Here is a 17546-nt window from a genome sequence, read left to right as displayed (position 1 = left end):
CTTGCATTTTGCCTGATATTTCTTGCTAAATAGTTGGTTGCCTTTCCCCACATGTTTTTGAAAGAAATCAAACCAATTTGCTTAAATTTCACAAGTTTATATGCTTCTGAAAAGCATCTGACTCAATGTAGGTTTCAAAGGGTTAAAGTACTGGAGTACTTGCTTTTTTTTTTTCTTTTTTTTTTAAAAAGTACTTTGAATACTTTGTTTACAATGCATTACACCTCAATGCATTGTTGTGTAATGTCACAACAGAACCTGATGACTCTGAAACAGCCCACTGAATGCACTGACCTGCTTGTAGAACCTGTAAAATGAAAAGCTTGTTGAATATGCTGCAGAAATGCCCTCAGAAACACAAACTGACCTGCTTTCTCCAACTTGATGGAAATTTCTTGTAGTTTGTGATGAAGTTTGTGCATTTAACATTTAAAATAATACAAATCATTCTTCATCTCAAAAATCTCAAATATGTACTTGAGGTATGGCCATGGGTGATCTGGAAGGGAATCTTCATCTCCATCTGCTGCTGTAGCCGTTACTAACACCATGTAACCAAATGCAAGCTCCTGCTGATGACCTCTCCTCTCTACCTGTCTCTAACAATGAACTGCCCAATTTGAGGAGCACATGCACCAAGGTAAAGGTACGAAAACACAACATTCGCAGAACTGCATGATCACAGTTTATGGACTTTAGAAAAGAATTTTTTTTTCTCCTGACTTCAAAGCAAATGTAAGGCCTTTGTATGTATGTAGTGGAGTAAAAAGTACAGTATTTGTCTTTCTAATGTAGTGGAGTCACAGTAATGAGTTAAAAAAGAAATACTGTACAGATACTCAAAAACTGGACTTGTACTTAAGTAACTATACTTCGATTTTTGCCATCACTGGCCCTGTATGCCAGAATAGTCTGCACATGCCATATTGTCTGTAATTTTTGGAAATCAATGCACATACATCCATTTATGTGGCAACAATCAGCATTGTGTCCTGTGTTTTGAGTTATTTGGATCCAAGTGATGGAAACAGAAAGTAATATGAAAGTAGCTGTATCATCTCAATTTGTCAAATATTGCCGCCTGGTTACTAAGTTACATGCATGTAACGTGTTAACACGCAGTGACAGCGTGTCAGTTTATGTCTGTTAAATGTGTTGTGTCTTTTAAATATACTTTCACAGGAAATGTAGAGTTTCTGCTCATTAGGCGCATACAGTCTTTTTTCAAATAAACATTTGACTTCAGTAAAACATTTTGTATTTACATTCATGTCCTTGTGCAAAACAAGCTCTTGGTTAGGTTTAGAAAAAAAAAACCCAAAACATTAAGACCAAGCGGCTGTATGTGACAATTTGGGAATTCAGTCTCCCGCATGTTCCTCACAGAGAGGCAGAGATCACACAGCCATTGGAAATTTCCAAATGTTTCCCCTGCTAAAATATTTACCCCCCCCCCCCCCAAAAGACATTTAAACATTTTGAATTCAGACATTATTTCTAACATGTTATCTCCTCATGAGTTAATTTTTGTTTGTTTGTTTGTTTTTATTCTTTTATTTTTCATTCAGGATTTGGTTTCCTGTTCAGGAACAGGTTTCCTGTTTTATTTTGTCAATCAAATCTCTCATTTCAGATCACTTCACTTCCTGTCCCTGTGTTTTCCCCACCATGTTGGATTGTCTGTCTCACTGATTAGTTTCACCTGTCCTGCAGTCCTACCTGAACAATCCCTTTGGTTTTTTTTTGGTCAGATCGTCTGCTCAACTTTCCCAGTGGCTTCCCTGCATTTTTGGATGTTCCTGTTAATTGCTGCTGCCAGTTTGCCTGCCTGTCTGATCTACATCTCATCTGACTGTAAGCCTGTTTTTCCTCACTTTTAAGTATCTTTTTTGACACCACCTGACTGTTGTCCTGCATTTGGGTCCTCCCTGCCTCTGCTGCTTCACTCAGCCCTAATAATTAACCAAACTGATCAAGTTTTGAACAGTTATAGTACTTTATCTTTTTTAAAAATGTGAAGAGCTAGCACTTCCCAAATTTCCAATCAAAAGAATACAAACTACTCACATTTCACTTGTTTAAGGCTTTAACACCTGGATCGACATCAGTTTTGTTGTGCTGCAATGAGACGCCTTGCACTGGCATGTAAGCCTCTGAAACCTCATTAAATTGGTTTGATTTCTTCAAGAAAATGGGGGGAAAAGCAATAAGCAACTTGGAAAGAAATGTCCCAGAAATTACAAAAACAAAACTGTATCAGGTGACAAGAAAATGACTTGAAAATTAGCACGGGTTAATACTTATAATTATATATTTAAAAATATGTTACAGAAAAAACAAATATTTCTTAAGGTTGTTTTTTTCTGTTTGTTTTTGTTTTTAAATCTAATTTGATTTGCTTATTTTTAATTCCTTGTGAATTTTGACTGATTTCTTGCTTTTTTGGGGGGCAGTTTCTTGTTCTGGTTGATATTGCAGTATTCCCATGTTTATGAAGGAAATCTGGCCAATTTGCCCAGGTTTTAAAGGGTTAATTGGCTCATATCATCATGGTGGAAAATATGTTTAGGAATAAAGTATAAAATGTATGTGTTTCTGCAGTGTTTTGGTTAACTGACCATGTCTTTTTCCTTACTTACTGGTCAGCAAGGTTACAGAGAGGTGTCAGTTTCTTGGCGCAGGCTGGAGACAGGCATCGTGTTGTTAAGACTATATAACTAAGACGAGGCTCACACCTCCATCTGTGACCTTGTTTCTTGGGTATAGTAACTGAAGTTGGAAAGATTGTTTCTCCATGGCATCACTCTGATGTGGGAGTCTGTTTCCTGGTACTGTAAATGATTGTTAGACAACAGAGACTAATGAGAATGTTTTCTCTTTGCCAAAATAGACATTGACCTGAAAGTGAATTTTTTATTCATCAAGCTGAATAAGAAATTCTTGCAAACACATTGAACAGAGGGACAAGTTCAAACATGATCCTTTATGGGGACAAAATAATTGTGCAAAGACAGTAAAGCAGAGGTGGACAACAGTGTGACCTGGCCAGGTCGAGTGTCTGCAGGCTTTCATCATTATAAAACACAACCGTGGATGATTTCTCTGATTAGCACAGCTCGAACCAGAAAGGGTAAACTAATCAGTGAAGTGTGTAGCACTTGATTTGTTGTTAAAATAACCTCTTTCAGCTCAGCTTTGGATGTAAACAGTGCTCAGTGTTTTGTTTTGTTCTTTTAATCTGTGATAGAGCAGACTGTTGTTAAAAAGTTGTGGATGTTGGACATTTTCTGTGACCGTGAAGTGCTGCAAATGGATTTCAGACTTCCATTCTGCAGAGTGGTGTTTGCTACAGGGACTCTGCGTTGCTTTTACATTGAGATGCATGATGTGATAGTGGTCTGAGGGCAATAGCTGAATGCTGTTTTGTATTTTGTGTTTCAGTTTTGATAGTACCTCCTTAGGTTATTTAAAGGAATGCTTCACTCACAGAACAGCCATTGTTAAATCAATTAGTCATGTTATGTTGAATTTGTAAAGAAATCTTTGTTTTTCTTGCATGCCTCTGTGGAAAACAGCAAATGTTGAATCATTGATTTATGGGGGACCATGTTTATCACCTGGAACTATACCAAAACATCTGTTTACAAACTCTCACAACTTGACCAATTACCAATAGGTATACAAATGGTCATTTTGAAGGTGAGCTATTCATTTTAAAGGAATAGGTCCACATTTTAGGAAATACATGCTTTCCTGTTTTCTTGTCAAAAGTTAGATGAAAAAGTTGATACTGAATTGAAGCGACCGCCAGCAGACGGGTAGTTAAGCTTTGCAAAGAGAGTCTGCTGGTTGATGATAAGACTCCAAACTGGGAAACTAACTTCTGCTTCTGCATTTGAGAGTGATTTCCTCGGTGGAAACCCCCCCACCCAAAAAACCCTTTTTTGCAGATATAAAAATCAAAACTTCATGTTTTAAGTCACTGGTTTGTCTGTAAGCCTAAACTTTAGATTGAAAAAGTGTTTTATATATATATATATATATATATATATATATATATATATATATATATATATATATATATATGCACACACACACACACACACACACACACACACACACATTTATTTATTTATTTATTTATTTTTTCTTTCACGGTACATTGAAAGTGAACAGTTAGGTTGGCCTATCTGCATGTTTTTTTTGTGCTCTTCATGAGTTTTCCTTCGAAATCACGTTATTGTTATTCATTATTGTCATAGTTTTCTTAACTGGAACATCTCACCTCCCACCAGTTCACAGAGCAACATAGCTTGATTCCAACTCCTCTTTGTATGACTCAGGAAAATTAGATATTTGAGGAGATCACAGTCAAATTAACATTACTAGGATTTTCAAGTCCATTATGAAGATGGATTTGGGTAATTATTCCATCATACCATCCAATAATTAGTCCTCACTTTACGAAAAAGACTCAGAGAGAAAGGGTGCAATGACATTTTGTGGTCTTAAAACTTTCTGCACAACGAACAGTCACCTCTGCATACAGTGCCTGTGGAGCAGATTTCTGTCCGACAAATACAGAATGATGCTGTGTAATTATTTCCATTCATGTGTGCGAGACCTTGATTGTAATGTGCCCTGACATTTTGCAAGGAAGAACAGGCCTAGTTAGAGTTCATGGTGATTGCATGTGAGAAAGAGAGAAGATGTGAGCACTGTGTGAGGTGAGCAATAACCATCACCTGTCGATTAAAGTATTAACTTAAAGAATCTGCAGGTGCCTGCATAACTTACTCTAATGCTTCGAGTTCCATTTCAAATTATGTATTGTTTTTGTGTATTGTATTATATGAGTGATAAGACATTAAAAATATATACATATAGCTGCTGAAGTGAACAAAATAACGCAAAGTATAACACTCAGGCTCCTGGTCAGTGGTAAATGGAATGCAAGGAAATATAATGAGTTAATAAAAAAATACTTTTAGGGTAATTTTGATATTTATTCTGGAACAAATTGAGGTTGAACATGAACCCTCCCATTTAAACAACATCATAGTTTTTGACTTATTGTTATAAAATGTATCTTAAAAATAGAACATAAATAAGTGATTGATTTTCTTCTGCAATGTTATTCTTAATTTTCTTTTATAGGCTTTTATTGTTCTACTAGGACACATGACAAGGATTTTTACTGCCATGGTTTTGCTGCCCTATAGAGAAAATGAAGGTAACTCACGCCGTGTGGGACGGAGGCACCATCTGGTCAGGTAAGGACACTGTTATCTCGTTTACCAAAGTGTCCACTTTCACTCCAAAAATGAGGGTTTACAGTGTCTGGGGCTGTGAGTGGAGGTGGTGCATCAAGGTCTGTAATCCAGCCTTGGGTTGCAGAGTCATATGAATGTATATTTTCTATTGTGATGAGTTTGTCCGAATACTGTAGCTTTATCAATGTAGCAGGCACAAAGCATAAAAAATTTTACTGCATTTTTGAAAAATGCAGTAAAATGAGAAACCAGTATTACCACCTAGTGGCTGTATGCCTCTGCAAAACAGTCAAGTTGCAGTTACAGTTTACATCCCTGTCTGTCTAGACTCATGTAGCCATAACAGTTGATCCTGCTTCAAATATGGATGTTGCTGCAAAGAATCTGGATGCTTCACTAGCGTCTTCATCCCAACAGTAAAGATCAAGGCAGTCAGCATACTTTAGTCTCCCTTTCTGTTCCAGAGTTAGTGTTGAAAGCATTATGATGTAACAGTGAATTTAACCTTTGACCTTTTGGATTTAAAATGTCAAGATTTCATCATATTATGCTGTTAGAAATGTGTGCGAAATCTTGTCATAATTAGCATAATAATTCTTAAGTTGCAGCTAGTAACATGTTTTTTGAGGTCACTTTGACCTCTGATCAGCATTAAGGCTGAGTGGACGTCTGTGTCAAATTTGAGAACATTTCCCCAACATATTACTTAAAGCCTGACAAGATGGACTTTTTTTGTGATCCTATGATTCTATGCCGTGCAAGGTATCCTTTCTGCAGGGCCGGATCTACATTTACCTCAGATGTAATCACAAAAGGATGTCTGTAGTTATTATTCTCAAAACAGAAGAACACTTCACACATTCTTTTCATGAGACAGGTGCGTAGGAGATGGATGAGTAGATCAAAAGTTGCAAACAAACTCCCGCACACTGTCTAACTTAAATACATTTATTTTCTGTGCTAGACCTTCATTAGGCATGACTGTGATGTGTGGTAAATAAATGTCTTTTTGCAGGTTTCACATTGTGCGGGAGTTTGTTTGCTGTGTTCTACCAATCTAATGTTTTGGCTTCACACAGTCCATGCTTTCCATGATGTCGTCATCATCTCTGTCAACTAAATGTTTTGTTCATCTCGTCCTTTCTTTTCATTGTCCACGCGTCTCCCAAGTCTCACTGAAAGAGTTGTAACAGCACTTTATCTTAATACTCCAGTGGATGAAGCCTCAGAGGCAGCAGTGGAACAGTGTTTGTTATGGCAGTGATGTAATGTCCAAATCATCAATCTAAGGCTTTTGTTGTGTGATGATTTCAGGCTGATGAGCTCAATTAAATGTTGTTTGTTGACACTGACACATCACTCCTCCTTTTTTCATATGATAAAGACGGGGGCTGCTGAGGGAACAAAAGTCTTTCAGTCTCTGTGTTTCTGTTTTGAGTTGTGCCAGAGTTTCTCTGTGTGTGGTGTTCATTACGCTGTTGGTCCAGTGGGAATTTCTTTCATTCAAACCAGTGGCTGAGATTTGGTTTTTGGTTACGGTGGTGATAGGTTAAAGGTTTAGGGTCAGGGACGATAATGACCGTGGGTAATTCAAAGAATCTCATCATGAGTGTTTGTGTTTTCAGAGCTTATATGTCATTAAGCTTTTATTCCTGTCATGACGTTTCTCTCGCTCCCCCTCATTGTCAATATGGATAAATAGCATCATCAAAACTAACTTATTTTGGGATTACCCGTTCTAGTTTTCTGTGAAGTTGAAAATGTCTAGCTAACGTTTCTTTTTCATAATATTTTTACATTATTTCTTACTTCTTGGATAGACATCTTTGGACATTTTAATAAACTCCTAAAAGTCAGCTCTTTTTGTAGCTCACTCACAAAAAAGAACATGATATTTTGTTGCCATGCATTCTCATTTCCAATATGTCAAATGCCAACACTCAACCAGTAGATTTATCATCAAGCTGTGATGCTCTTAGTATGCCTGCATCATCAGTTTTGCACACTCAGGGATGATAAGTCAATGTACGCTTGTTGCATATATTGTGTTTTTCAAAATAAACTTAACAAGAAATTTTTAATTTTAACAGGAAATGTACAGTTTCTGCTTATTAATTACAGACTGTTTTCATAACAACAACAACAACAACAACAACAATAATAATAATAAACTTTATTTGTAAAGTGCTTTTTGAAACAAAGCTTAAATAAATGTGGAACATGGCTGAAACACATTGTTTGTAGGTTAACTTCCTTAAGTTTGGGCAAAAGGTTTGAGGTTAGATTTAGAAAAAAACATGGTTTGGCTCAAAAGAAGGACAATTGTCACTTACATATTCATAGCCTACTATAGAACACTATGTTGTTATTAAAATAACTCAGTTGACTTTTGGTTTTACATAAACAGCATTCTCCTTGGTGAAAGTCCTCATCTGCCTTATGTAGACTTTCTTTCTCTTTATATCACAACAGTTGCTCGGGGTGTGAAAAACGGCAGCTGCAATGCATCTCATACTGCCACTAAAGGGTGCCTTTGTGCGTCGTTATCTAAAGCAGAGTGCAACTGACCAAGTTGGGAGTGAGATAGAGTTGTTAGTTCAGGTCCACAGCCAACGACCAGCTCTTCACTTCTATAGAGAGTTTGGTGCTTTACACTGGTTGTTAACTTTTTGCGTCAATAGATTTAAAAAAAAAAATGCATTGACCTGTGCGTGTAACAGTCCGTAACCTGACACATTAATGGAATAGTTTAAAATTTTAGAAATACACGCATTTGTTTTTTCTTGCAGAGAGTTAGATTAGAAGATTGATGACGCTCTCATATGGCTGCTTGAGCCAGTAGCTGGTTAGCAGTTTAGCACAAAGACTAGAAATAGCTAGCCTGGCTTTGTACAAATGAATGAATGAATATCTGCGCTCCAGCATCTTTTAGGCTAATGTAAAACCAACAGTTTGTATTGTTGTGAGGGTTAATGTGCCTATTTCTTCCAAAAACAAGTTTGTTTTTTAAGTTATTGTCTTACACTTTGGTTTTTGTTGTTGTTTTTATGAAAATTATATATGGAAAACATGACATTTATCCAGAAGTGTCTCTGAAAATGTGCCAGGCAGATTGTTTTTTTATATAAATGCTTAATTAGTATCCTGGCTGCCAGTAGAGCTGTCATTTATGTCTGAGACTTTTGGACTCTGTGCTGGTATTTATTTGACAAACACTGCCTCACCAATTGCCACTGTTTGCAAAGATGACATCTAGTAAACATCTCTCTCTGCAAACACAAAAATATGTGAATGCTCACATTCACAATGCCTCACTGAATACATCTGAGACTGGTGATTGCCGAAATGTTTTAACAAGTCACAATGCACACAATTCCTTCCATATGTCGAGCTGTAACTCTCACTGTAGTGGCTATAAACACAGCTCTACAGCGCTAAATGTCCGGTATGACGATGCTGAGACTTCAGGTCTGTCAGGCTGCAATCCACTGCTGCTAAAGTCAACACATTTTGTCAAATGAGTTTTGCTGATAAGTCTGAAATGCAGATTTTGTTTTGTGGACACAAATTTATGTGAACATTGTGTTTCATCTACCATGGAAAGATTATGTGACAATGTCATAAATCGGACTTTGTGATTGTAGTACGTTTACAAGCTGAGGGCCAATCTGATTTTATTGACCATATAGGCTATAGCTGCAATGACACAGGTCATTGAGTCTGTGCTGTACTGGATAGTTTTCAGTGATGTCAGCATCAAGTTGGCTGCTGTGTGTGGATGGCTTTGGCGAAGGATAAAGGGAGTTTTGATATCTTTCTATGGGAAAGAACACAGTGACTATTAGAGTAGATTTCAATGGTAGCTGTTCATGAACACAAGTAGGTGCTTTTAGTGCGTTCATGTAATTCTATTACAGAAAGACTGGCCTGAGAACAGGTTTGGTTTCATCCACGTCTCATACTCCGCAGCTCTGTCCAGCTGAGTTTCCTCATGTCCTCACAGTTCAGCCCCTGACCCTGCTTTGCTCAAGAGTTTCCTTTCGCAAGGCTCACTGCCTCCTCTCGCATTTGTTCCATAACCATTTCTTTTCCCTGATGACCCCGTGGCCCAAGTTGCACCTGCTCTACAATATCCCATCATGTCTGAGCTCTGACTGTGCCTGTTGGCTGTGTCTCGTCAGTTTCATTTGCATCCTGCTGAAAAAAAAAATCCCTGCAGCTCTGGTTTTTAAATCTTTATACTCTCTGTCAGTTTCATTTTACATTTTACCTTCGTACGCTTAAGCTTTTCTATTAGTTTGGATGGGTTTATCTCCCCTGCCAATACAAAGCCACACTAGGAAGGCTTAAACTTCTAAATCTGCTGTTTAGCATTTAAGGTTGCACTTTGTAATGTCCCTAAACTCTTGCTGGGCTTCGTAGTGAAAAAAAGCCAGATAGTGGCAATCAAAATCTACTTAGGCCTCCTAGGTCAGAAACTTAATTTATATACTGTGTGAGTATGCAGTAAAACTTAACATTTGATTGTATTAATTGATTTTGAATTTACATCTTGTTCCCTCTCTGCTGAGTGTGCTCATTTTTATCACAAGAGACTAAATTATCACACATCAATAATTGGCTGTAAAAGTATTGAGATTTTACTTCAAAGTTTTTTCCCCTCCATATCTGAGCTTTATACTGTATAGGTGCACAGGTTGACATAGTGTAGCTGATTTGACAGGCCCTTTTTGAGATGTGTATCCCCACTTTTTCAGCATGTACAGGTTTATTTGTATAAACTATGCTCTGGATTCATCTCCTCAGCAGTACATGCACATTTGACAGACTTTACACCATTACTATTACAAACACAGAGATACATCATTTAATCACAATCTGACTATGTGTGGACTAAATCTGTCCAACACATCTATCAAACTTTATATCTCTGGTGGCTGCTCTGATTTTGATGAGGGATGGTACGTCATGATATTCAGTTGTGTCCTTGAGAGGTTGTTATAATTAAGGGAAGTGGCCCCCAACCCCTTCACTCACTCACTCACTCACACACACACACACACACGCACGCACGCACGCACGCACACACACACACACACATACACACACACACACACACACACACACACACAAGCGCACGCACAGTCTAGACCTTGAATGACCAGTTTGGTGAGAAAGGGCCCCTTATCCTCCTTTGTCGTTAATTTTGTGTGTCAAGTATAAGAGGCTTTTCACAAGATCAACCATTCAGCTGCAAAGGGTTTACAACAGATAAATCACATTATTATTGCATTTTCTATGTAGAATGTAGAGCTTTTGCTACTACCAGAGCTGCATTTAACACTTTTGAATTAATCTGCCAGTATTTACTGTTGAAGAAGACATGTTGAACTAAAAATGCAAACAGGAAAATAATTGAAAATTCCAAAGAATGTGTTTGATTTGAACAAACTATATATTGAGGGAGTAATGAATTACACTGGAAACCAAACTGAAATTATGTCAAAGCAAAGATGGGGAAATCTATTGCAATACTGTATAGAATTATCTTAACCAATTCTTAATCAATATTTACTATATACTTCATATTGTTCACTAAGACTTTGATACATCCAATTTTTATACTTTTAAAGATACGGTTTGTAACTCGAAAATGACGATAACTTTGTTTCATATTTGCTGAAACTTCACCATTCTGAAAGAAGTACACAAGATAGATAGAAGAAGATAATTTCATCTTGCTAGAATGAGACTGTGGTATAGTCAGCAATAATCAGTCAGAGAACAGGAGTGTCAGAGCAGCTGTTAATCATGCCAATCTCTGTGAACAGCGTCCAAACTGTCAAACAAAGCAGCGCTGAATCAGCATTGTGTTACTGAATGGCATATTTCCTGCCTCAAATGCTTTCAGAAACATATTTTGGTGTACTGTTTAGTTGTAAAATGAGTTGGTGGCGGATGCTTGACAGTCCAGTTTAACTGAATCCAACATGGCCGCTGGGTCACAAACTTCCTCATATTACAGCTAAACAGTACACTAAAATATGTTCCTGAAAACATGTGAAGTTAGAAGTGCAGTAACAGAAACTTGATTCATATTTTATCAGCACTGCCTAATTTGACTGAGATGTATCAGCAGTGATTGACAGCTGATGTTCTTCACAGATTATTTGGCCCATTTAGTCCTTGTGAATATAGAGACAGTTTCAGTTGTTGGGTTTTTTTTTTTTAAATAAAAGTTACTATCTGTAGCTTTAAAGTGAGTTGTGTGACTTTTAAAATTAAGAACTCATCAAGAACCAACTTTGACAAACATATTATTAAAGGCTCTAAAATTCAGATAATTGGAAGCTATTAAAATGGCACAAATCATGCGTAAGTTTAAAAACACATTTCCACTTGAAAAATACAAAAATACTATATCAAAGTCCACAGGAAGTTCAAATGTGAAAAAGTGTGCGTGTTTAAGAAAATATGTGGCATACTGTGCGTTTAAATGTTGTTTTTTAAGATCACTTAATGGACAAATGTATTATGTTTTTTTTCCTTCTCTTTAGATGATGTAAAAATCCACTTTTCCTGCAGTATTAAATATGACATGACATTTTCTGAAGTCAAATTGCAACATCAACAGACAGAAGTTTCAGGTTGTTAACAGTATCTAGTGAGTTTTTTGATAGGTCCGAAGAGGTCTATGCTATAACCAATTTTCTTGTTCTAGGAAACATCCTCATTGCATCACTCTATCAGTGAAGGGAATCATAAAATAAAAGACAGAGCTTGTGCAGCATATTGCACAAAATGTGTGCAGACAAGTTGGTATAAGACTCTGAAAAGTAATTTTTGTGTTTTGACCATCTGCAATGACCACGTGAAATTGTTTGGATGCAGATATGATAAGAGTATAGGAGAGCCCAGGATATAACACAGGAGGGAGAGAAAGGCAGCGAGGGGGAGATGAGCCTCAGCCAAAACACAGCTGCTGGCTGAATAAGTAAAGCCACCTAGAGGAGGAACACAATGATGAGAGGAAGCAATTCCCACAGACTCCATCAAACACAAAGACTGGAAAAACGGACACATGGGAGAATGTGTGAAAGCTGCAGACTCTTTTTTTTTCTTGCAAAAGTAAGAAGCAATTAGACCTACAGTAGAAGGAACTCTTTGTAAAGAAGGAGTAACCAATGCCAAGGAGAAGCTAGTTTATCTTCAACAAATGTGGGCCAGCGATTTTGCAGATCTTGTAATATAGAGAAAAAAGCAGGGAGGAGAGGGATTTTGGAGGGGGTGTTGGCTAATGGGGAGGTGGAGGAAATGTTTCCGTGAGAGAGCACATAGTGAGAGACGCGAGGCAACAGATGGAGAGAAGTGGCCCAGAGAGGCTGACAGCAGTGATACTCCAGAGAGAGAAGGCAGTGGGGGGTGAAGCCCTGCGTCCACTGAATAACTATCAGGATCTTATTAGGAGACGCAATAATGTGCTTTAAAATAAGTGCTTGATATGTATGAGTCTATTAAGCCTGAGGTGGTTATTTTGCATGTGTGCTGATAAAAAAAAAATGACTGTTTTGATTTAATATTTAAAAGGCAATGGTATTTTTACCTTTATGATTGCGTTTAAATATAGTGCAGAGCGACTGTATGTCGTTATGCCTCATCATCCGCTAAATTGCACGCTCCACAACAATGTACAGGCATTATGAGTCTGCTTGAAGGGAGGGGAGATAGAAAGAGCGAGGGAGGAGGGCGAGGAGGGGGAGGAGGAGTAGGAGGAGGAAAATGAAGATGAAGTGCTTGATGTATGTCTTGAGAACAAGACTGGCCTTAATGATAAAACACTGCCAATGAATAAGTCTGCCAGTGGACAGGGCAGGCCTGTCAGCGTAAGCATAAAAGGTGATGAGTGAGAGCTTTGCACTGTTAAACCTTCATGCTCCAGGATGCACAGTGTCGAAGCCACAGAGATGGCCTAGGAATATAAAGCATAGTTATAATTAACTGCTGATATAAAAGTGGCAGCATCCCCTCTGTTTAGCAGCAAATAAAATAGAAAACACGCGATCTGCTCCTGAATCAGAAAACTCAATTTCAGTAAATTGTTCGCAGCATGCAGAATGTGACCGGAATCAAAGCCTTGTTTACATTTTCAGCCAATGAAACTCAGCGTGTTTAATCTCCTGCTCAGTATTTCAACAAGTGTATGAAATAACTCTTATTTTCTCAGGAAAACAGCCTCAAGTGCAACAGATATAACTCAGTTGTATTTGAGTCCAGTGCACATTCGGCACCTAAGGCAAGCTTCCCCTGCCACCCCTGCCCTTATTACAAATTAGAACAACAGCTAATGAGAAATGAACACAAATAAACAAATTAGCTAATAAGCAATAATAATAAATTCAAAACAAAAGAACATTGTACGTGCAAATTTGGAAATTTATGTCTTCTTGTTTTGGTACTGCAGTCCGGCTCTTGACTTTTCATTTTCTCTTACTCTAATTCTCTCCACACATAGATGGATTACTGAACGGGCCTTCCAGGCACAGGCCCAGGGGCACAAAGTGTCAGGGGGTCCCTTTGGCCTTCACCTGCAAAATGTCACTTTAACTAACAAATACCAAGCAGGGAAGAGACTCAAAATGACCACAGAGAGACAAAAAGCCACCACAAAGACATGCAAAGGAACTGCAAAGTGACACAAAATAACCAGAAATAGCATAAATTACTCCAAAGAGACACAAAATTACCTCAAAGAGATCTCAATAAGTATAAAATGACACAAAACAACCACAAAGAGATGCAAAATGACCAAAATAAGACACAAAAATGCCTCAAAGAGACACAAAAACACCTCAAAGAGACACAAAACAACCACAAGCAGACAAAAAAATGACCACAAAGAGACAAAAAAAAAAAAAACAAGAAAGATGCATAACTACAAGACAAGCAAAACCACCACAAAGTCTGTGTCTTGTGGTTGGGCCCCCTGCATATCTGTGCCCAGGGACCCTTTGCTCATAATCCGATCATGCCGCCACATTCACTTCACCCCACCAAACCTTTGGCTCCCCAGGTAGCCGTCTGTGTCACCCATGTAAGATCCACCACTGACTGAGTCACTTCGCTATATGAAGGTAAACATGGAGAACTGTTTTTTTTTAGAATTTTTTTTTGGCTTTTATTGCCTTTAATCGACAGGACAGTGTGAGCATGAAAGGGGTAGAGAGAGAGAGGGAGACATGCAGCAAAGGGCCGAGGCCAGACTCGAACCCACAGCTGCTGCGGCAAGGACACAGCCTGTGCACATGGGGCGCTCTATCCATCGAGCCACCAGGTGCCCCAACATGGAGAACTGTTGATTTATTCAGCATACATGACAGGTTTTTAACACGCCTTCTGTGAACAACTTCATATGACAGGTGTTAATAAATCAAAAGTGAGAGATTTGAAATGCTGAGTGTGTGAGATCTCAATCAATTTACAGGTTATGAACAGTGCTACTGCATATTTATAGCACTTTTAAAAACAACCACCCTTTACCAAAGTGCTGTGCGGTACACAAACAGTAGTAAAAAGGCACAATAAAAATAATAAATGGCAATGAAAAATACAAGGAAATATCATAATATGTGCACAAAATAGGATAAAACATGTAAGATCAATTTATGAAAAACCAAAAGACCATAAAATACTCAATTATTAAAACCACTAAGAGTAACCAAAGGCCATAGAAACATGCAGGCCTTGAGATATGTCTTAAAATTGTCAATGGAGGGGTAAAATTTGATTGAAAGTAGAAGGCTATTCCACAGCTTTGGAGCTGCCATGACAAAGGCACAGTCTCCCTTTCCCACTATCCTTGATTGAGGAACAATTAAAACCAGTTGCTCTAAGGATCTAAAATGCCTCAGGACAAAGAGGTTCTAAAATGAACAGGGCTGCGAGCTCATGTATGTATCTGTCTCTTTTTCTGTTATCAGTTAGATTAATAATATCTAATTAAATTATGAGTGAAATAGATATGTAGATTTTAATTGTGCTTGGGTTTTTTTTAAATACAGTGCTGTTCTTAATTATTATCTACTTTCTGTCTATTTGATGCACAGAGCCTGTTAGCAGGAGAACCCTTACATTTATTCTCATGCTGGACAGAATACAGAGGGCTTGTGAAAGGAGAAGGAGCAGAGATGTAACGTCAGTTAAGGGAAACATGATCCCAAGTCTGTGCAAGGTATTTTATTTTGAAAATTGACCAGATGCACCACTGCTTGACTTCTGCCTGGTATGATCTGGTCTGTGCGGCGTGACATGACTGCTGTCTGCCTCTGGCAAAAATAGACTCAGCGCGTAGTCTCTGCGAAGCAGAGCTGGGACCGGTAGAATAACGGGTATTGTCTAGACCGTCTATGATCAGCTTCAGAGGCAGTGCCATGACTGTAACGCAGCACAGGTGGACCTGGTGGAATTCAGCCGCAAGAAAGACGTGAGCTTGCCAGAACTCTGTAGCTCGCTCTTCATCTCTGCTCAAGACTACATTTGACACAAATAGTATGATACACTCAACTCTTCAACCAAACTGTCAGGGGTTGAGCTGCATTGTTTGTAATGTAGGCACATGGAAGTAAACACATGGTATAGAAAAGACAATATCTCTGGTTTGGCTGAACATCTATTTTTATACTTAAAAACTGTCCATTGTGAGTCCAACAATGTTATAAGAATTTGATGCTTAATCATTCAGGTTAAGGTAAGCCTTCAGGGCATGACTGAAAGTTAAATTAGTGTCAAAAGTGTTTGGGTGGAGTGCAACATGTTTAGTATAATTATAGTATAATTTATTTACAAAATACTCAGTTTTCACATTCCTTTTTAGTGCCACAGTCCAATCAACACTAGCCACTCTGCATATTGCTGGAAGCCACAATGTCATGAACAGTTAAAAATCAGAAGCTGAACCACCGAGAATGAATAAGGAGCATTAGCCAGTTGTTTTGCAGACCATCAGATTTCACACTCAAATGATTTTTATTCTGCACGGCTGTTGCCATATCTGCAAGTTATAAAAACAAGTTCCTGCTTTAGCCAACAGCCACTTTTATCAGATACTTGAAAACCTGCTCTGAATACATTACCATGAATGATGAAGTGTTTTAAAAGTCTTCTTTCGTATTTGGTCTTGAATTCATTTTCCCTGCCTTGTAAACTAAAAAAAACCCCTCCATAATTAGTACATAATATATTTTCATATTGCTCATGTTTAATTACAGTGTTTTTCAATACATTTACACACTCTGAAAAGCCACTGTAACAACTGTCAGTGAGCTCATTGAAGTGATTGCATTTGATCAAACTAATTCTAACCCTGTCAGTGTGTTTCCTCTAGTTGTGCTTTTAGCCGAGCTAGCGGCATGGCTCTGGGCATGGCAAAATCTGTCAGTCACTTAATTGGTCAGCTGGTCCACCACTTTGGTGCAGGCTGAAATGTGGCAACTCATAATGGATGCATTGCCATGAGATTTGGTACAGATATCCATGGTCCCATGGACTTTGTTGATCCCCCAAATTTTCACCAGCAGGCCAAATTTTTCACTCATCCATTGAAATGTTCTGTCATCTGCTGGATGTATCAGAACAATATACATGCGTCCTTGATGATGAACACTACTGACTTTAGTATTCCTGTGACTTTTCCTCTAGCGCCCCCACTACAAGGGAACTGACCTGAAACGGCCCAATACCCCCCCAATGGTCTGGGCGTGGCCTAAAGCAGGAGAAAGCAAGAATGAAGGACAAATAAAAAAACAGGAAGAACAAACAAACAAATCAAAACGAAACGAAATAGATAAATACATAAATAAAAGAAAGGGAGAATAAATTGAAAATGGATGAATGAATAAATAAAACTCTGATCTGAGTCAGCTGTCCTGGTTCAACCCCGACACTTCTTCATCCACAAGGCCTGACCACAAATGCCCCCCTGGAGCCGCCCTCTCTCTCTCTCTCTCTCTCTCGCTCTCTCTCTTGTGTGAGCATTGAGCCCAAAGCACCATGGTGTCTGACTACAGCCCCACAAAGCCTCTAGCATGGCTATAAACTCTTAGTCTCTTTTAAAACAGTTGACTCTCTATCACTTGTATTTCACCTTAAGCTTTTAAAACCACCTTCATATTTAAAGTGCTTATATTCATTCAACACAAACATGAACACACATAAATGGACATACACACTACATGGAATAAACAAACATACTGCTACCCTCTCACACACACAAAATAT

General features: G+C 38.2%; 1 long non-coding RNA gene across 1 annotated transcript; it reads left to right on the top strand.

The window, feature by feature from the left end:
* The first annotated feature begins 1662 nt into the window (after positions 1-1662).
* On the top strand, positions 1663-17125 carry LOC148187327 (uncharacterized). Its single transcript, XR_015778861.1, has 3 exons — positions 1663-1854; positions 5158-5273; positions 16968-17125. It is a non-coding gene; the product is annotated as an uncharacterized LOC148187327 (long non-coding RNA).
* Positions 17126-17546: the final 421 nt, after the last annotated feature.

This window comes from Plectropomus leopardus, chromosome 15, assembly GCF_026936395.1.
Source record: "Plectropomus leopardus strain MGB_pleo_1.0 chromosome 15, ASM2693639v1, whole genome shotgun sequence".
Taxonomy (NCBI): domain Eukaryota; kingdom Metazoa; phylum Chordata; class Actinopteri; order Perciformes; family Serranidae; genus Plectropomus; species Plectropomus leopardus.
The sequence above is the reverse complement of the archived record's forward strand: the minus strand, read 5'-3'. Positions and strand labels throughout refer to the sequence as shown.